The sequence below is a fragment of the Pelodiscus sinensis genome, chromosome 1, assembly GCF_049634645.1.
Source record: "Pelodiscus sinensis isolate JC-2024 chromosome 1, ASM4963464v1, whole genome shotgun sequence".
NCBI classification, from domain to species: Eukaryota; Metazoa; Chordata; order Testudines; family Trionychidae; genus Pelodiscus; species Pelodiscus sinensis.
In genome coordinates this window covers 122,014,294-122,035,937 of record NC_134711.1, presented here as the reverse complement: position 1 = coordinate 122,035,937, position 21,644 = coordinate 122,014,294, and the positions used below count along the sequence as shown (strand labels likewise).

At 42.1% G+C, this 21,644-nt stretch overlaps 1 long non-coding RNA gene across 1 annotated transcript in view; it reads right to left on the bottom strand.

Annotated features, from left to right (window-relative positions):
• LOC112546529 (uncharacterized) overlaps positions 1–21,644 on the bottom strand; it is a 121,070-nt gene that overhangs the window by 36,326 nt on the left and 63,100 nt on the right. The gene's annotated exons all lie outside the window — the stretch shown is intronic.

Here is a 21,644-nt window from a genome sequence, read left to right as displayed (position 1 = left end):
AGAGAAGTTGGTCCAATAAAAGTAATTACATTGCCTGTGTTGTCTCTTTAATATCCTGGCACCAATACAGCTACAACTACGCTGCATACAGAGTTGGTAAGAACATATTTGATGAAATCTCAAAGCCTCAACATTTTGCAGAAACATCCTTCCTGGGATATGGGGAATGGCCCAGGCTCTGCTCCACCTGATCCAGAGCAGAAATTTTCATCCCAGGTTGCCCTGACTCAGACATCCCTTGCGACTGTCTTATCCATTAAGCTACACAGTGAGAGTCAGACAAGATGGATGGATAGTGATAGAGATGCAGCCGTGTTAGTTCTGTCTTTTGTTTCAGCTAGACCAGACTATGTAGCACTTTAAAGACTATCAAGATGGTTTATTAGGTGATGAGCTTTCTAAAATTTGATTTGTCAATTTCACATGCGTTCATTTTTTTGATTGTATCTCTTTGGTGTATACGGTTGTGCCAATTTTCTTCCACATATTGATCTGAGGAAGTGGGTCTGGCCCACGAAAGCTCATCACCTAATAAACCATCTTGTTAGTCTTTAAAGTGCTACATAATTCTGTCTTTTGTTTAAGATGGATGGATGGGATCCAAAAAAGCTTTTCAGATCAAGAAGAATGAGGCTTTGATCTGAAAACAGACATTTGACAGGATTCCCTTTTGCAAAATGTCTGCACTAGAATGAAACTAAAATTTTGAAACCTTGAAAGTTGCCACACACCAAAACAGCCATTGTCCACACTTCAGATAGGCACTCAAGCTTTGCCTGAATGGTGGGTTTCAGCCTACCCGGGGGCTTAGGAGCAGCATTCCCAAAGAGAGAAAAAGCTCTCTCAATCGTCTCACATGAAAACAAGATTTTCACATCACAACACAAATTCCTCAAAACACAGGCGTCACCCAGATATGGAAACCCAAGATTTCACCATAATATGGTAGCCAACACAGTCTTTTGCAGGTTTGCATGTACTCACAAGATTCACAGACACTCTCGTGGGCAGGGCTGGCCCTACCATGAGGTGAACTGAGGCGGCTGCCTCAGGTGCCAGACTGTGGGGAGTGAAGGGTGGCACTAGGACCCAGAGTGTAGAAAATTGTGTCTGCTGCTGGTGCACATGTATTCTCTCTGCTCTAGATGCACAGAGATGGTGGAGTGCTGTGCTGGAGGAAGGAGGGCACAAGAGACCTTTCAAAGTTTTGGCCCAAGTGAGGGGGCATGGGGGTGTCATTGAGCTCCCCAGGTGCCAAAATGTGAGCCGGCCCTGCTCATGGGGCTGCACCTACTTAAAGGGAAGCCCCATCTCTAGGGAAGTGGGCACCATTCGATGCTCAGCATTTACCCTTCTTAGACTAAACACACACTATGGTATTATAGTTATTGAGTATTAGATATCATCTATCAAGCATAGCCTTGAGCAGGAGCCTCTGAAAATACACTCAACCCCAAATTCATCACTGCATCCAAAATGAGGCAAGTGCTAAGAATCTGTGCCCTTCCTACCCATTTTGGGGTGTTGTGAATTTCAAAAAATGAAGAAAAGGAGCAGTCCCTGTGCTACTGGGAAGGCAGCGACTACAGTTGCCTCTAGATCTTGTAGATAGTGGCTGTGTCTAGACTGGCCAGTTTTTCCGGAAAATCAGCCGCTTTTCTGGAAAAACTTGCCAGCTGTCTACACTGGCCGCTTGAATTTCAGCAAAAGCACTGACTTCCTACTGTCAGAAATCAGTGCTTTTTGCGGAAATACTATGTTGCTCCCGTTTGGGCAAAAATCCCTTTTGCACAAAAGGGCCAGTGTAGACAGCTGAGATTTGTTTTGCGCAAAAAAGCCCCAATCGCAAAAATAGTGATCGGGGCTTTTTTGCGCAAAAGCACGTCTAGATTGGCATGGACACTTTTCTGCAAAAAGTGCTTTTGCGGAAAAGCGTCCGTGCCAATCTGGACGCTCTTCTCCAAAAATGCTTTTAACGGAAAAGTTTTCCGTTAAAAGCATTTTCGGAAAATCATGCCAGTCTAGACGTAGCCAGTGTGTATAGGATCGCAGCAAGACCATTTGTGCCCTGCTTGCTCTCTACCCCTCAAAATGGACAATCTGTTCCTGAGAATGGAAAAAATTCCAGGATTTTTACTTGCCACTCCAAGTCAGTGCTGTGGTTTTAATAGTGCCCACGAAGAGGAAGTCATGGGAATCAACTCAAAAGTCTCCAAAAATATTTAATGGCATGAACATTCAAAGCAGTTGACCAGCAGGGGATAAGCTCTGCATCACAAGGAGGAAGCCAATTAAATTAAATTAAACCAGCAGAGACATTGGCTTCATTTCTTGGCAACATCCCGAATGTGACAGTTTCCCTCAATACAGGCAAAAGTAAAACATGCCCACCCATTCAATCCCTAGCAAGGCATGCCACAGAGAGCAACTAACATAGGCAGGGCCAGCTCAGCAGACTGCAGAAGGAGCCATTTTGAGTAAAAGGTGGCAGCTCTCTCATCATACAGCCTCTAAGGGTCAGAGATGCTTCTTACTAGTGTGCCAGCTGGCTGCCTGACAGCATCCAATGTCCTCTTGCCCTAGATGTCAAGTTTCATTAATGATGGTTCTTTTCAGTTTATATGTTAGGTTGCATTTTATCTTCTCCCTTCCTCTGCCCCCCCTCACAAAAAAAAAAAAAACAAAAAACAGGCAACTTAACAATAGGCAGCAGAATCCGTGGACAACGACTACAGCTGACCCATCGCTGCCAGGAAACAGATCCAGCTCTTCAGAAAAACAAACCTTCTTCCCAAAAACCCACCCCAAAAGACCGCTCCCTAAGAGCTTATATTTGCTGCTTTACCAAGTGCTTGCCTAAGACTTCACTGTAACATTGGATTCTAACGTGAGGAGATAGTGAGTTTCATGCCTTTCAACACCAATAGAAGCAGTTCCCCTTTCTTGTTCCTCCCAAGCCTTTGCCCTACCTGGCATCCCTTGTCTAGTTTAGCCTGCATTCTCCTTGAGGTATTGAATGTGCCTTATCTCCATAAAGCATTGTACACTTATAACACTATACAAGAGTTTTAGAATATAGTATAAAAATAAATATTAACGCCATGAGCTATGTGTTATGTTGTAGCAATACATCTACCAGGCAACACACTGTAGGAAAAGCTGACAGCTGTAGTTTAAAGAAAATAGGAGGAATTGGTGTAATTATATCTGTTCTTTCACATAACACTGAACCTTTCTACAGCTTTCATAACTGTATACAGTATCGCAAAAATAAAAGGAGCAATTCTGATTTGTCAATATTTGACATTTACATCTTAGTAGTTTATTTGTATCTCAGTAGCACCTGGATGATCTGTCAAATCCCATTATGCTAAGCATTACAAAGACAAAGCAGTCCCTAGTCTCTGTACCTCAGATCTATTGTACATGTATATTTGCATTTATGAAAACAGAAGAATTTAAAAGCCAAATGATGGATCATCATTACTGATCACTCAAAGTCATCAGTGTGTGGCCTTGCAATTAACTGAACTCCAGTGTTTTCAGCATAGTGCAAAGTAACAGAATTTTTACTGTCACAATGATGGTCAACATCAGTGATTTTAAAGTGTATGAAATGTCTTAAAATGGGAATCAATAAAATATTTAATACACTAATGATCATACCACAGCTAAAGCGGGGGGGGGGGGGGGGTGCGGGAAGGGGAGCATTGTCCAGGCTTCCCAGAAGAGGGCAGTAGTGAGTCATGGGGATGGAGAAACAAGGTCAGAAACTGCGGCAAAGGAGTGGGTGATGGTGTCTCTTTATGACTCTTTGCTGCCTTGGCTTATGAGGGGAAAGCACAAGGAGACAAAACCAGAGTAGAGCAAGAGGGAATCAGAAGCCCAGCTCAGGTGGGCACTAGGGATGTAACAGTGTAGTCGATTAACCAATAAGCAAAAGCTTATTGGTTAATACTGTAGACTACACGCATTTCCCTCACCTCCCTCCCCAACCCTTGCCAGTAAATTTTTTGCAGGATGGTGAGCAGCCTGGCTCAATTCTGGCTGCTGCTGAGTCCAGAACCTACCCCTGCTGCAGCTCTGCATTTAAAGTGCATTAGGAGCCAGGTGGGCAGACCCCCTCGCTCACTTCTGGCTCATGCCAGGTCCAGGAGCTTAGACCGCCCCCTTAGACAGGAGCTGCTGGCACCCCATGCTGCTGCCTCTTTATCAGAGACAGCAGAACTGGGAGACGGGAAGCCGGCCAAGAAGGGGGGCTGGTTTTTAAACTGGCTCCCCTCTTGGAACAGCTCCTGCCTGGCGCCCTGCACGGCTGCCTCTGTTACAGCGCCTGCTGGCCCTGCCCTTGGAGACTATAAAATAGTCAACTAAACTATACAAATTCATGAGGTTACTCGACTATTAAATTAACCAATTTTTAACATCTCTAGTAAGGACAGTTAAATACTAGGCACACCATGTGCCTGTGTTTATATGCTCCAGAGAGAATCTTCTGACTAGCAGCTGGTGCCTCTGTGCCTGCACAGGACACCTGTCATTTGTGCTATAAGGGATCCAATTCCCTGAGAAACAGAGCTGGAAGGGTAACTAAAGGAAGGCAACTCACAAGGAAGGTGGAGAATTTTGGTTCGCACCCCAAATGCTGGGCAAGACACCCCCTTTCCTCCAGCATCCCTTACCTCACGTGAGGGCAGGGTGGTGGAGTCTCAGCAACAGGCTGGCTGGGACCAAGTTGAGAAGGCCATGGTCTGACAGTAGTCCTCCCACGTAGCGGAAATGAAAAAGACTGATGGCCTGCACTGTAAGCAGTATTGCTGTGTATTCTCAGGTAAATTAATGTATTTTTGGCCTACTTAAACCATAACAATTTCATATCATTCTGCATGGTTAGGACAATGAGGGAGCGCTACTATTGACAATTCAGTCGTGTGCATTGTGGCCTTAATATTTCCCACACGCTAGTGTTTTCTGGATGGTGCAAAACCAAAGAGTATTTACATTCAATATGATGTGATCAATATTGGAGATTGTAAATAAACACTACGCATGCAGAGCAAATGAAATGTGTTGTAATGCTTCTTTAAAACATTCTGGTGAAGATTCTGAATCAGTAACAATACACTAATTAATTGCACTGTTAAAACTAAACTACTTCTACCGAGTCATTATCCCTAAATCATAAACAAACAAAAGCATCAAAGTTGGGCTTTTTAATTGTGAGTTTCTTTTAATTTCCACTAGAAAGGAATGATTATTCTGATTGGTTTGTTCAGCCACAAATACTGCAAGATGCAGAGATAAAAGGCATTTCAGCTTTCAGATCCACTTCCAAGAAAAATAAAGTACAGTCTGTTTCACACCAAACAAATCCATCAATTGTTTTTGTGGGATTTTGTCAGCACATTAAATGGAAATTAAAAACAAAATTCTACATTTCTCTCTAATCTCCATTTTTACACACACATACTTTACAGTATGAATGGTGTACAAATATTTAGTTTAAATCTCAGAAACAACATTTCTAACTCAGTTTTTTCAGATTTCAACAATTTTATGCTACAAACATAACAAAACTTGAATTTAACATTGATCATGTGCAATTTCTTCATGATTAGTAAATTTTATACGTGTATAATATTGGTTAATAAACTAAAAACTTAAAATTAAAGAGGAGGAAATAATTGTATGTCAAGAGTCTTACCATGCCTTTAACCATCACACAGTGGGAATCAAATTTTTATCAAAAGTTCATTTCAAAACAGTGAAGATGCAATACCAGAAGCTGTGGACAATTCGTTACTACATCTTAGAGATATTCAGGTAGTGGCACACTTCTTCTCAGGCACTTGTCCTCCTTGCTTCCCAGTGCTGATTCTATACTTCCCCTGTGGCTTGATTAAACTCACCTTAATAGGATAGATGTGGCTCTTTAGTTACCTGCCCAATGCAGACTTATTTCTCTCTCTCTCTCGTTCTCCACACACAGAATTTCAGTTTTTTAGCTTGCATTGCCAGGGGGTGAGAGACCAGCTCTATGTTCCCAGAAGGGGCTGGGCTGGCGTCACCAGCCCTCAGTGGCACCAGGACCACGCTGCGTCCCCCCAAGCCAGCCCCCGGAGCTGCCTGAAGTACACCAGGCAGGAGGTGGCGACAAATTGAAGGACCTAGGGCTCTAGCTGCCACCACTGCTGCAAGAGCATGGTAGCTGGGAGCTCTGAGCCCTTTTGTATCACCAATCCCTGGGTCAGTTGCCCTCTTTGCACCCAGGGGAGCCAACAGCCACACCAGGCTAAACGGAAGGGGCGGGGCCATGAGCAGCCAGCCCTCAGTGCCATCAGGAGCATGCCACCTCCACGCCCCTTAGAGTCACCTGGAGTGTGCCGTGTGGCACTCTGTTTGTGATTTAAAGGGCCTGGTGCAATAGCTGAGAGCCCTGGGCCCCTTTACAATCACCAGGCCCCTGGCAACTTCTCCCGTTGTCCTTGGCCCCATCAGCAAGCCTGAGCACTGGATTCTGTTTGCTATTCCTCCACAGATGTGTTCACTGCTCTAACACCCAATAAAGGCAGACACAGAATAGCCACACTGTTCACAGAGAGACATTTGTCAAAAACTGTGGAGAGTCGCAGACTGAGCTAGAAACAGTGACAATGTTTGAAAATTGAGAGAGAAGCAGCAGCTCCGAGCGCCTCCAGGGAACGGCTTAGGTCCAGCATTTGAGAACAACGGGATTAGACTGAACTGGGTAATTTCTAGGAATACTTGCCAATTGAATTTGCAGCCTCTTATTCAGGTCTCTTTCCAATTAGCTTTTATTTAGTATTCTTAACTATTGATTGCTTAACGGTTCGAAAGCATCTCTTTTTTCCATGCAAGATCTAAAACAAACGCACGCCTTCAAAACTGTATTTCTTCCTAGGTTGGGGGATTTGTTTGATTCTCAAGAAAGTATTTGTCAGCTTTTGTCCCTCTAGTCACTTATAGCCCAAAGTCTACCTTAGGATGACTTTCTTTGGTTGGGGAAAACTAAAACTTTCTTTCCAACATCTGCGGTGCTCATTAATTGGCCGCAATGGTTCACCACTGATTAACATAACAGTTCAAAGGCCTGATTGCAAACAAACCAAGTCCCATTTTTTGCAAAATTGTCTGTTTCATAACCTTGGTAGCAAACACTGCTTTTGGGCTTCAGTATTTGGAATGTGTTATATCCCCTCTCGCCATCTCTTTGTGTTCTTTCCATTTCTGTCCAAAGAGTTTTGTTATGGAATTAGACCAGTACATTTTTTGACTGCCCAGCAATCAGTTGTGGACTCTGGGGGTCCATTTACTGATGCAGCTTGCCCACCTATTGTCTTGCCTGAGGATTAGATGACCCAGCCAAATGGGTGGGTCATTTGCTTTGTGAGCTGTGTAATTGATTTGTCACTGAGTCACGTTATGGTTTCTCTTCCCGCATTGGAATAGCTGCTCCCCATTAGGAAATGAGGTCTCTCCAACAAAGAGGTACAATGTGACCTTTTTATGAAGGACGATTACACCACATGCTTCAGAGGATAGGATTGTAGTTCAAATGATCTAGACAAACTGGAGAAATAGTCAGAGGTAACTAGGATGAAATTCAACATGACAAATGCAAAATACACAACTTAGCAAGTAACAATCACTTTCACACATACAAAATGGGAAACGACTACTTAGGAAAGAGTAGTGCAGAAATTGATCAAGGGGTCCTAGTGGGTCACAAGCTAAATATTAGTCAGTGTGACAGTATTGGGGAAAAAAAGCAAAAATTCTGGGATGTATTAACAAGAGCATTGTAAGCAAGATACAAGAAGTAATTCTTCCATTCTGTGTTGATTAGACCTCAGCTGGAGCATTTTATCCATTTCTAGGTGCCACATTTCAGGAAAGATATGGAGAAGGTCCAGAGAAGATCAACAAAAATGATTCAAGATCTAGAACACATAATTTATGACACAAGATTGAAAGAACTGATTTGTTTAAGTCTGGAAATGAAGACAGAGGGGACATAACAGATTTCAGGAGGCAGAAAAACAATTTCTTCTTAACCTCTGATGATAGGACAAGAAACCAGAGGCTTAAACTGCAGAAAGAGAGGTTTAGGTTAGACATTAGGAAAAAATTCCTGTCAGGGAGGTTGCCTAGGGAAGTTGTGAAATCTCAATCATTGGAGATATTTAAGAGCAGGTTGGACAGACAACTGTCAAGCATGGTCTAGATCAAGGGTTCCCGACCTTTTTCGGTCCCTGTACCTTCTTGGCTTTTAGTAAACCTTCCCATACCCCCTATTCAATATGAAAGGAAATAAATTCTAGACTCTAGAATCCACAACTTTTTTCACTAACACTACAACTTTTGGAATTTTTCAATTACGATAATCTAGTTATTTACCAGATATTCCCTGTATCCTCTTGACAAGCTTCTCATACCCTCTGGAGGTATGTGTGCCCCAGATTGGGAATCCCTGGTCTAGATGGTGCTTGATCCTGCCATGAATGCACAGGACTAGACTTGATGACCTCTCTAGGTTCTTTCCAGTTCCATTATTCTGTAAGGGATATTTCGAAATAAGCTATTTCAAAATAGTTAATTCAAAATAGCTTATTTTGAAATAACGTGTCTACACACAAAATGCATTTCAAAATAGGGTTTTTCTATTTTGAAATAGCACGTCCACACTTAGTGGACGTTGAATCGCATTTATCATAGAATCATAGAATAATAGGACTGGAAGGGACCTCGAGAGGTCATCGAGTCCAGCCCCCCGCCCTCAAGGCAGGACCAAGCTCCGTCTACACCATCCCTGACAGATGTCTATCTAACCTGTTCTTAAATATCTCCAGAGAGGGAGATTCCACCACCTCCCTTGGCAATTTATTCCAATATTTGACCACCCTGACAGATAGGAATTTTTTCCTAATGTCCAATCTAAACCTCCCCTGCTGCGCTTTAAGCCCATTACTCCTTGTCCTGTCCTCAGAAACCAAGAGGAACAAATTTTCGCCTTCCTCCTTGTGACACCCTTTTGGATATTTGAAAACCGCTATCATGTCCCCCCTTAATCTTCTTTTTTCCAAACTAAACAAGCCCAGTTCATGAAGCCTGGCTTCATAGGTCATGTTCTCTAAACCTTTAATCATTCTTGTCGCTCTTCTCTGTACCCTTTCCAATTTCTCCACATCTTTCTTGAAATGTGGCGCCCAGAACTGGACACAGTACTCCAGCTGAGGCCTAACTAGTGCAGAGTAGAGCAGCAGAATGACTTCACGAGTTTTGCTTACAACACACCTGTTGATACGACCTAGAATCATATTTGCTTTTTTTGCAACAGCATCACACTGTTGACTCATATTCAACTTGTGGTCCACTATGACCCCTAGATCCCTTTCCGCCATGCTCCTTCCTAGACAGTCGCTTCCCATCTTGTATGTATGGAACTGATTGTTCCTTCCTAAGTGGAGCACTTTGCATTTCTCTTTATTAAACCTCATCCTGTTTACCTCTGACCATTTCTCTAACTTGCTAAGGTCATTTTGAATTATGTCCCTATCCTCCAAAGAAATTGCAACCCCACCCAGTTTGATATCATCTGCAAACTTAATAAGCGTACTCTCTATCCCAATATCTACATCATTGATGAAGATATTGAACAGTACGGGTCCCAAAACAGACCCTTGAGGAACTCCACTTGTTATCCCTTTCCAGCAGGATTTAGAACCGTTAACAACAACTCTCTGACTACGGTTATCCAGCCAATTATGCACCCACCTTATCGTGGCCCTATCTAAGTTATATTTGCCTAGTTTATCAATAAGAATATCATGCAAGACCGTATCAAATGCCTTACTAAAGTCTAGGTATATGACATCCACCGCTTCTCCCTTATCCACAAGGCTCGTTAAGGCTGGTTGGAACCCACCTCATTCCCATCCCACCTCATTTAAGGCTGGTTGGAACCAGTCCCGGCAGGGCATCAGGACAGAAGATGCCTCGTGGCCAGGGCAGACAGCAGAGCACCCTGGGAAGGGCTGGAGGCCCCTATTTTGAAATAAGCATCTACACAGTGCTTATTTCGAAATAGCAAATGGAATGAGGTTTACCAATTTTGAAAGCAGCCCTCCACTATTTCAAATTAATTTTTAAATAACGGAATGGCTGTGTAGACACCAGAAAAGTTATTTTGAAATAACTTTGCTGTGTAGACATACCCTAAATCTCCTCCTCTCTTTTGGAAAACTATATAGAACCCCCAGATTTAAAAAATGGGTGAGCTCCCACCTCCCACCCACGGGATAGCCAAAGGAAAAAAACAGACACAAATATGTAAACCAGATATATTGGTGACTGAGTAGATTTTGTGTTAGAGGTGGACAATAACATGGCAACGGCTCACCAGGGTTAGTGGCAGCATCCTGCTTGGGGCTCTGTGTACCTGCATGGCTGCAGGCACCAGTGATCACAGTTCCTGTTGGCCAAGGATTGCCATTCCCGGCCAATGGGGCCAGTGTGAAACAGCGTGGGCCAGGACATCACTTCCCACAGCTCCCATTGGCCAGGAATTATGATGATCCATTGCCAATTGGAGCTGCAATCCGTGGTACCTGTGGCCATGCAAGTAAATATAGCACTGGGGGTCCACCAGGATCTAACCCTGGTGAACTGGATCTAGCCCACTGGTCAATATTTGTCCATCCCACCTTATGTTCTCTTTTAATACAATGGAATTGGTGTAACTATGATGAGTTGTGGTTACAAGGTTGCAGTCAAAGTTCTGGGCTTTTCTAAGCTTAGTGAAGATGCTACCTACACCAGCTTCTCCTACTGGCATAGCTATTCCATATTCCCAAGAGTCAGTAGCTATGTCATTGAGAGAAGCCTTCTCATTCTCATAGCTCTGTCTACATGGTAGGTTATGTCAACATGATTTAATTATGTCGCTCGAGGTGAATTTTCCCGAGCAATGTACTTATACCTACCTATGTTTGTAGTGCACATCAAGCCTTTGTCTGGCTCATTTAACTCCAAGTTCTAGGGCTTTGGCCAATTAGTTTGAAAGGTTTTGAGGGGCAGAGATTGATCTGCTATTTACTATTCCTATAGATACCTTACCCTTCTCCTGCTGCTCACATTTAGCTACATGCCTAAACCCACTGCCAACACCTTTGTTCCCCCTGCAAGAATTTCTCATCCCCCAGCATGTTTCGTCATCTCCTATTTTAAGCCAGCTCCAGGCCAACACATTTCTGCTTTGATGCATCTACCCAATACACAAACTTCCTCAGTGATTAGTCCACAGCCAGCTTACTATGGCCACGAGCTCTCTTCCAACTGGATTTTTCAGTTCTGCTTGCTGTTCCCTCTCTCCTCTAGCCGGGTGAGTTTCTTTCCCTTGCCGAAGCCCTCAGCCTTACGCCGGCTGGTGCCAATACAGTAACAACGTGCACCACGTGTAATGGCTATTGCATATGGCGGTCTAGCCAAACACTCAGCCTCAATATCAGTCACATTGAAGATGCTTTTCACCCAACATGCACCCAGAGCTTTGCTTTCCCCCCAAATCCGATACACTTGAGTCTGGAAGGGGGAGGCTTGTCCATCCAAGACTCTTTACAAAGACAGTGTTTCTCCTGCAAGCCCTGGTATCATATTTCACAATTCCTACATTTAGGGGTAACTTGGTTTGTGACCTCACAATATCCAAATTAGTTACACCAGGCAAAATACCATTCTAACAACTGAGCATCCATCAGGCCTATAGCACTGGCTGAACTGGATTTACATAAGCACACCCAGGATTTCTTTCCTAACCCAGCAAGAACTGTGTTTACATAACAGTTGAATTCCTTACAGGGCTAAATAACTGAATGAGCATAACCACACCCAGGATTCCTGTGCCCTTCCAGCTGGCTGCATTGGAAGCAGTGATTCAGACCCTGCTTACATCAAAAAAGGCAAACAAAAGCCAGCGCCAACATGACTGGATCCCAATCCCCCTTATTATTCACCTCTTCCCTCTAATCAAAATAAAATGCTCACTGCAGAAGTTCCCAACTCATGCTGCATATCTAACCACTAGCAACAAAAAGTCCAAGTCAGACCAGTATCATTGAGTATATTCTAATGGGGGACACTAATGCATGAATTGCACCCGGCTCATAACATTAAATTAAGACAGCACTTTGAGCCAAACAATTTTTCCATTAGGCAGTCTCACATACTACTGTGACACAGACCTTGGCTTAGATTCTATAGGCAAATTTGTAGATTTTTAGAGCCACTATTGCAACTCCAGTTATTTAACCATGAATCTCCCAATATTGGGAATTTCTCTTAAAGCTCCACCTCCTGAAACAAATAGCATGTATTTTCATTAAAAAATAAGTTTCTCTCTGTCATGAGTTTGAAGAAAAGATTGGAAATGTGAACACTAAAGGTTCAAAAGCCAGGGGACTGCTGTATTCCTATCTAGATCTCAGTTCTCCTGGATTCATACAGGGAATTTCTACATTGACTTCAAATCAAGTTACATCTCCATCAGAACTACAGAATCAAGACCTACAGTAGAGTTCCCAAAGAAACAGGTTGAACGTCTCTAGTCTGGCACTTTCTGGTCCAACAACATCCATGGTTTGGCATGATTTTGGTTAGCCAGATGTCCTTTTATCATGGATGTGGCCAAGTTTTCTGTGGTCCCATAAAGTTTATTTACAGCCACTAGTTCTGGCTTCCAGTGTTCTGTGCTGTTATTTAGCTCTATTTTACCCCTAAATGTCTTCTAAGAGACCAGTAAGCAGTGGAAGTATTGGTAATGCTGCCAGACAATACTGACCTCTCATGGTTCAGCAAATTCTCTGGATCGGTACTGGTCAGGTCCTGAGGATGCTGGTCTAGAGAGGTTCAACCTGTATTATTGTTGCTATAACCTCCATGCCCACTGTGAAAGTTCCCCTTTATTACCAAACAGAACTCAATAAATGAAACATTAATTAGTTCTCACAGCAATGCCCAATTGTGAGGGCCATGGTTTAAATAAGCAAATGGAAAATTACTGATATCACCATCAAGACATCTTACAAGAAAAAGAGGACTATCAGATGCAAAAGCAACAACGAAAGACTTGCTTTTCTTTCTAGTGATTAATGAAGTATGCTCATCCCATTAATAAACCTCAGGAAATAATAAACCCTATCGGAAAGATTTTTTCCTCTAAACTGAAATGCACAAATCAGAGATAAAGGCATACTGTGAAATTAAAGCTGAAATATCATTATAAGCTTGTGATATAATAGAAAGAAGCTGGTCTTAAATTATTTGTTCGCCCTGGTGATATTTTTATTATGATAAATAACCAATGGACAAGATTTGATGAAGCCACCTCATTTTTCAGCTGTAGAATTCAGTAAGCTTACACTACCTTTGCTTACTGATTTACTGTTTCCGATTTTTTTTTAAGTGCAGATAAAATTAAGGGGATCAAAACGATCTGGCCCCAGCAGAAGGATCGTCAGACTGAAGTTTGTGTGTGAAATACCGTGAAGAGGCTGCATCAAAAAAGTTGTCTGCGACAGGAGCCATGATGAGGTATTAGGGTGTAGGCTGGTGTCAGCGTTTATGCCCACTTGCATAGGTTCTCTAACAGTGGCATGGCATTGATTCACAATTCCCTCATGCAAGTGGGAGTTATCTTAAGAGAAGAAGAAAAGTTCTTGGAGAGCATTGGCTTGCAAATCCAGCTTCTAGCTTCGTGGTAGGAGATGAAATGTAACCCTGTATTCAGAGATCTGCCACATCAACCTGTCCTACCATTACATTTTTTTCACGGTTAAAATCTCCCCAAATTTCATAAGCCATTTGCCAAGCCAAGGAACATTCTTTTTCACATATTTTTCCTCACACCAATTCACAGTAGTAGTAGACATAGCAGCTTGTAACAGGAGAGGGAAAATGCACCTTCAGCCATGTAGTAAGGAATAATTGTCACACTTAGCAAGACCAACAGTACAATAGATTCAGCTAAAATTAAGCTATACTGCTTTTCCATCAAAATCTTTAAAACAGTGAGTTTGCTTTAAAAGATAAAGAGTAAATAAGGGAGAAGGTTCATATTTGCCTGCTGCTTGTTTTGACAATTTATTACTGCAAGAGTAAAAATACAGCACAGTAGCATTTTATTATTTTTAAATAGGCATTCCTGTAAAATTGGTCATGACAACACATCTCAAAATCATGTAAACCTGTTGTAAGCCATTTTCCCAAAATTCTTCTACAGTCTTGAGGAAGGCTGGTTTTGCTGTTAAGACAGTAGATCTCAGTTCTATTTCTATGGGGAAATCACTGTGTTTCCATGCCTCAGCTCCCCATCTATATAATGGGTATAAGACCACTTCACTACCTCAGAGGGGTCTTCTCCTCAGACAGCTATCATTTTAGGCATCATTTGAGCACATTTTGAGCAGGCCTCTTTTATAGATTTAGAATACAGGCAGTCCCTGGGTTACACAGATCCGGCTTACATCGGATCCCTACTTACAAAGGGGTGAGGCAACCCTGCACTAGCTGCTTCCCCCCAGCAGACCAGGGAGACGCGAAGCTAGCGCCTCCCCCCCTCCCCCCAGCAGACCAGGGAGACGCGGAGCGGCTTTTCTCAGCAGACACCTCAGCTTGGGAATAAAGGACTGAGGGAAGTGAGGTGTGGGAGAATAAAACTGAGCTCTGGAGAAATGTTTGGCTAGAGTTTCCCCTACAATATGTACCAGTTCCGACTTACATACAAATTCAACTTAAGAACAAACCTACAGTCCCTATCTTGTACGTAACCCGGGGACTGCCTGTATTGTGTATTTTCCCCCAGCACTTTATAAAGTTGAGTAATTACACTCTCTCTGCAAATGGTATGCTCTTTACAAGTGACAGTTTCCTTCCCACTTTGGACTCCCTCAAGACAGACTGCTGTGGTCACATTTCAAGAGTTGCATTAATCAAAACCATTGCAAAAATACACTATATAGGCAATTAATCATTAAAGCTATATGTGACAGGATAAGTTTGTATTTTATCGGCTACAGTGTGCAATGCCACGAGCAGACACTTGAAGACCACTTTCCCTAGACAGACTGAATTGCTCTGAGTTACAGCCACCTTTGGGATGGTCTCTTTTGGAAGTGAACCAAAGTACACAAGTTACTAGCTGTGAAAGGAAGCTGGAAACAATCAAAATGAAAGTACAGCTGTTTTTGACAGTCCAGAGTACTTTCAGAAATACATGTGGTAGGATAAAGATCAAAGGCAAAGAGAGCAGACTGAGCTTGGAAAGGTCATAGCTATCAGATCGTCAAACCAGAATTGTACTATCAAAAAAGTGTAACATGCTAAAGTTACTGAAGGGGAGGCATATCAGATAAATACATTTTTATTACTATCGGTATTACAGTAGCACCTAAAAATCAGCATCATATTGTGCTAAGTGCTATACAAACACATGGTAAGACAATCCCTCTGTGATGAGTTACCCTCTACTTTGGGGTACCTGATATGCTGGGGTACCAACGAGCCTGCCAGTTCCATCAGTCTTAGTTCTCTCACCCTGTCCTGCTGAGCCAGGCCCTCAAGTTGTCCTCAGGTCCACACACAGGTAGGGACACACCCATCCACAGAAAGACAAAGACACTGTGTCCACGCTACAGGAGAGGACACAGCTAGGGAAAGGCCCAGCATGCAAGTGCATACCAGAATTGTAACATGTTGTGCTTCACAGAGAACTGCACAGCACAAGCTCATGGAATGTGTCCCATTCCTCAATGTAGAGGCAGATATGCACAGCTTTTTGCCCCCTACCAGCCCCCCTAGTTATTAATTTTATAAACTGGTTTTGGAGAAAAACAAAAATTAGTTTACCCACAAAAGATAGATTCAAATTGAGTTTAATATACTAAGGAAACTAATTTCTTGCCTTAAATGTTGTTTTAGGCATTTCTAAAAGCCAGGTGCCTTTTCCAGCCTGGGCTCAGCTCTTCTTTCCCCCTTTCATCTTGATTTCTTTGATTTCTTAGATTTCCAGCAGTCATCATGGGTGGGGACTCAGTGAAGAAAAAGCCTGGAGATTAACTCACTTCCCTGCCTTGAAGAGGATTTACATATGGCAGAAATACTTTGGTTTCCTAGTTCGATTCCTACCTCTTATTAAAAAATATTAGAAGTCCAAGATGGAGTCCAGTATCAGGTGATCAGTGTCAAAGCAGGCATGAGTCAAGGTTGTTAGCAATATCCCAGGAAAGAAGTTGAGAAAATGGTATCTCAAAGTCCTCTTGCTTCCGCCCCCAATTACCCATGCAAGCTGATTGCATTCTGTCTGATGAACATTCCCCAGGTGTATACAGTTGTAATAGGCAATGTTCCCAGCACTAGATACAGAATTATCTATGCATACAAATAGGATAATCTTATTCAATAAACCATAACCTTTCCAGTAATACCTCAATATGATCCATCTTACACAAACATATTAGTTATGCCATATTCGTATTATAACAGTATCTTTCTGAAGAGGATGGGGTGTAGCGTCACACCCTTCACCAAAGAGTTTACAGCCTAAATAGACTAAGGAAATATCATTAGCCCCATTCTACAGAGGAAACTGAGGTACAGAGGTTAACTGATTGGCCTAACGTCTTGCAGGACATCTGTGGTAGAGCCAGTACTCTGTTCTCACGCATTCCAGTTCAGTGCCTTAACCTGCAGGCTAACTTTTCCCACAGCAGTGGCAACATCATTGCATTCTGCACTAACTGAGTGTCACAGGAATGGCCCATTGGAGCAAACAAAATCCAAATACACCATGCTTAGCAGTATGCCTATTGTATCACAAGCCTTAAGCACCAAATTAACCTCATCACAATAGCTCTCTGTAGGATGTGGAACCCATTCAGTTCTCCTAAAATAATCCTGCAGAGCCACCAACTGCAGAATCTTTACCATGGCTAATAGAATAGAAAGCCTGACATGGGTATTTCAATGAATATAAAGTTAATGAAATGTAAACAATTCCCTACTCCAGTGCCTCCATAAGGACATCTGATTGAAGGGTACATACGTAACTTCTTGAAATAGTCTAGTACTGTACCTTTAAAAAAAAAAACAGCACACTTCTGCATGTATTCATTGGAATTATTTTTTTAAAAAAGCATTGAATTTGTTATAGGTATATTCAATGCTTTGTTTGCTTCCCATAAGTAGTCTACCAAACAGGTTTTATGGCAGGAATGTGCATGAAAAGAGCAAGTTTTAGGTTAAAACTGTTTTTGTTATTGGTAATGTGGTAGCACCTAGAGAATTCAATCAAAAATTTGAGCCCCATTGCACTAGGTATTGTCTTCCTGTTTATGGATATAGTACCTGCCCCAGAGAGCTCCTACAAAAGAAAATTGCTGCAGAAGGTAAATTTCGGTCTTCTGTTGGCAAGTACTCAGCAGCCAAGTCTGATCTGACACAGAATCCAGCCAAGGAATGAAAATACTACCATGTGCCCAACAGTTAAAACTGACCACCTCAGCTCAAATTTACATAATCTACACACCAACAAATTCAAGTAAAGCAGCAGCTTCCCACAGACCATTTAGGAAGAAAAAGAGGCTCAACTCATACATGAATTATTTATTCCACCCTGTGCACAGGTATTTTCTTTTGTCTTCCCTTCCCGCTAATACTCCAGGACTAAATTATTCCATATTCTATTTATTTGGTTAAATTTTAAAACCATTTCCCTCATTCTTTACTAGCTGTCCTGCCCATAAAAGACTAGGGTTTTTTTTAAGAGCTGTGTTAACCTTTCTGTTGAAAAAAATTGACATTGAAATTTTGAAGAGACATTTTCTCGTTTCAGAATGTTCTTTGCATTGACATGCTACCCCGAAAACTGCACAGAGTGTTCATCCTTCATTCAAGCAATTCAGACCATTTGTAGATGTGGAGATTTGTCTGAGCAAGTCTGAGTTTAACCATTTGTGTGGGACATTTGAAAGAACATTTTATCACCATTTTTAAATCCACCTCCTTCTGAAAGGATTAAGATAACTAGAAATTATTCTATTCTGCAGACTAGATCTACATTGAATAAGTCTCTTCCCCTATCTACAGCTTTGCACAGTCCCCATTGGATGTTTTTCTTTTTGGTCTGAAATTTATTACTCTACCAGGGCTGTGATCAGTTGTATTAAAATAGTGTTTTAATATTTAGCACTTGAACTGTAAACTCCGAGACAGGGATTGTCATTGACTCTATAATTGTACAAAATCAAGCACAATGAGGCTGTGACCTGGGTGGCCGCTAGGCGTTAACCCAGTACAAATGTTAAAGGGCATTTAAGATATTCACAGGATTTTACAAACCAAGTAGGTCCTGTGGGCACAACAGAGATCACACACGTGTAGAGGAGACAGTGCAGCTCAGGAGGGGAGAAGGAGCAGGGGTGGGACCTGTCAATCTGGAGGCATAGATAAAAAAGTGGAGGCAGCCACAGAAATCCTGGAATGCAAGACGGAGATAAGAGGCCAAAGTGACATCTGATGGAAGCGTATCCCCTCATTTCAGAACCAACTTGCACTGGGGCTGACACTGCTCCACTTCCTATTAAATTAGATAATGGAAATAGAAGAATAAATTGATTCTGTTGCAAAACCTCCTACCACCTTGCCTCAATAATATTCAGTATAAGCCAATTAATTCCTGAGAGATGGAGGAAGTTGCTAGCAAACTAGAAGTCTTCTTATAATGAAGAAGGGAAGCTCAGATCCTACAGCAGGGGCGAGCAATAACATGGCTACAGTTCTCCAGGGTTAGCACCTGGAAGGCTGCTGCTGCTGCTATATTTACCTGCACAGCGACAGGTAACGGAGATCACATCTCCCATTGGCTGCAGATCGTCGTTCTCAGCCAATGGGAGCTGTGGGAAGCAGAGCAGAATGGGACACCAAACCAAACAAAGACTAAGGAGTTGCACTCAGGCCTGCCAGAAGCAAGAGAGATCTACCATGAAGATCTGAGTTTAAGGACACTAGAACAATGCTGGGGTGGAGTAGCAGCAGATAAAAGCATTTGTGGAAAATCATGCCAGTCTAGATGTAGCCCTAGAGTTTAACGGAAAAGTTTTCCGTTAAAAGCATTTGCGGAAAAGAGAGTCTAGATTGGCACGGACGCTTTTGCGCAAAAGCATCTGTGCCAATCTACACGCGCTTTTGCGCAAAAAAGCCCCGAACACCATTTTTGCGATCGGGGCTTTTTTGCACAAAACAAATCTGAGCAGAATACACTGGCCCTTTTGCGTAAAAGGACTTTTGCCCGAATGGGAGCAGCACAGTATTTCTGCAAGAAGCACTGATTTCTTACATGAGATCGTCAGCGTTCTTGCGGAAATTCAAGTGGCCAGTGTAGACAGCTGGCAAGTTTTTCCACAAAAGCAAGTGCTTTTGCGGAAAAACTTGCCAGTCTAGACTCCGCCCAGGTGATACACAATAAAAACAGACTTTGGGGATTAAAAAAAAACAAACAAATAAATTTAAGATGACCAATGAACAGAATCAAGGACTGTCCTTACCAGAACCTACTCAGAGTGTATTCGGTTCACGATGCACTTCCTTGGAGATTTTTATCCTTCCTGTTAAAGATCATGTTTTGTCTACCATTAAAGCTACAGTCATTTTTATGTACATCCTGTCTGGATTTGTTCAGCACAAAAACTAGATACTTTATAGACAAACTAGATGTTATCAAATGACATACGTTTAATATGGTTTATATTACCAAGCTAAGCAAAGCGAAAGGGAAATTAAACCCAAAGAAACATGCATTTCTTTAAAGTTCTCAATTTAGATACTTGTAACCACAAGTGTCACTCCCCTCTTACACCAAAATAAAAATTTATTCAGGGACAGCAGGGAGGCCTTTCCATGCATATTGTGTTAATTAACAAAATGAAACCCAATTGATTGTCATCATTCATTATAACCTACAGTTAGGCACTGTGGCTAACCAGCAGAGAACATAGCTTATATCTATTACTCTCTCCCAAACTATTGGGAAAAAGCTTCCATAGAATGCAAACATGAGTGCCTCCAAGAGTATAAGCTCTTGAGCTCAAGCTCTTGCCACTTACGCTTGTTTTCTGGAGGTTTCCAGCATGTCGGTCAAGATGGAAGCATTCCCCTAGGATGCCTTCACTTTTCATTTTCTTGCTTGTGTGAGTTTGTGATCAAAAATTATTTTAAGAGGTTTAAGTGCTGATGGGGATGAAAAATTCAAACCTCACAGGAGCAATGGAATTTTCCCCACAATGCATAAAAAAAAATAACCTTAAAAACATAAACTTGGCAATTAGATTGTGTCTTCCTAAATGGTAAAGTCAAGGTGCACTTCTCTAACCCCAAATAAGCCAATAGCCACAGAAGAAATGATTTTAAATAGTTGCCAAAGGAAATGCATTTCCCATGTGCCTGTGTATTTATACACTTCATTTGGAAACAGGCTATTAACCACAATATACTCAAGTTATAACTCATATGCCTTAAAGGTTACAAAAGCAGAGAAAGACTCATTAACTAAAAAGAGAGGCTGTCTGAACAAAAGGGCAAGACAGGAAAGCTAGAAATGGTAAACAATGAGACTACAGTGGACGGTTAAAGAAAAATTTCAAGAACAAGTGATAGAATCACATCATCTCTGAATTCATGGATCTCAGATTCCAGTTATGCCTCCTGCTTTATTTGCTCAATACAAGCCTCTGCCATACTCATCTGGAGCAGGGAAAAATGTTCATTTGGACAGAGCATTGGAGCAGCACATTTTAGAGGCGGAGGATAAACCACAGACAAAATAATCTCCATAGTGCATAGAAGTTTTTTACACCACTGCGAATCCTTGACATCTTTTTCATCAAAGCCAAAGAATAGCTCACATAGGCCTTGGTCTACACTAGACCAGGAGAGTTGGCTTAAGGTACGCAATTCCTGCTATGCAAAATGTGTGGCTGGAGTCCGCTTACCTTAAGTCGAGCCTTGGCCGTGTTCACAGTGCAGGAGGCTGATGGGAACAAATGTTCCCATCAGCTTCCCTTAGTCCTCGCAAAAGGAGGAGTACTAGACAACGATAGGAGCTGCCCTCAGCATTTGATTTACACGTCTGTACTCAACCTGCTAAATTGAACGCCAGAAGACTAATCTCTGGAGCATCAATTTTCTGGTAAGTATAGAGGTGCCCATAGACCCCTATCCCAGCACTATCATGTACCAAAAACTCAACTCCTTCACCCTTCCTCACTATATTGCTCCTGACTCCAGATACTAACTAACCACCACTACAGTTCTTGGAGCTCCTATGCAGTACAAAAGAGTGTGTCTCCATGAAGCATTATAAACAGGCTCATGTCTTCCACAGGTAAAAATTCGTTAATCCAAGATAAAGACTACGCTAAATTGGCCCATCCCCACAATCCTACTATTTCCAGATGCTTTGTACAGGATTTCCAACTTCGTTTTTCCACATTGCATGAAAAGCAATATGGTTAAGCAGGGACATGAGAGTCTGAGTTAAAAATCCAGACTTTGCCACTGTCTTACCTGGTTATTTT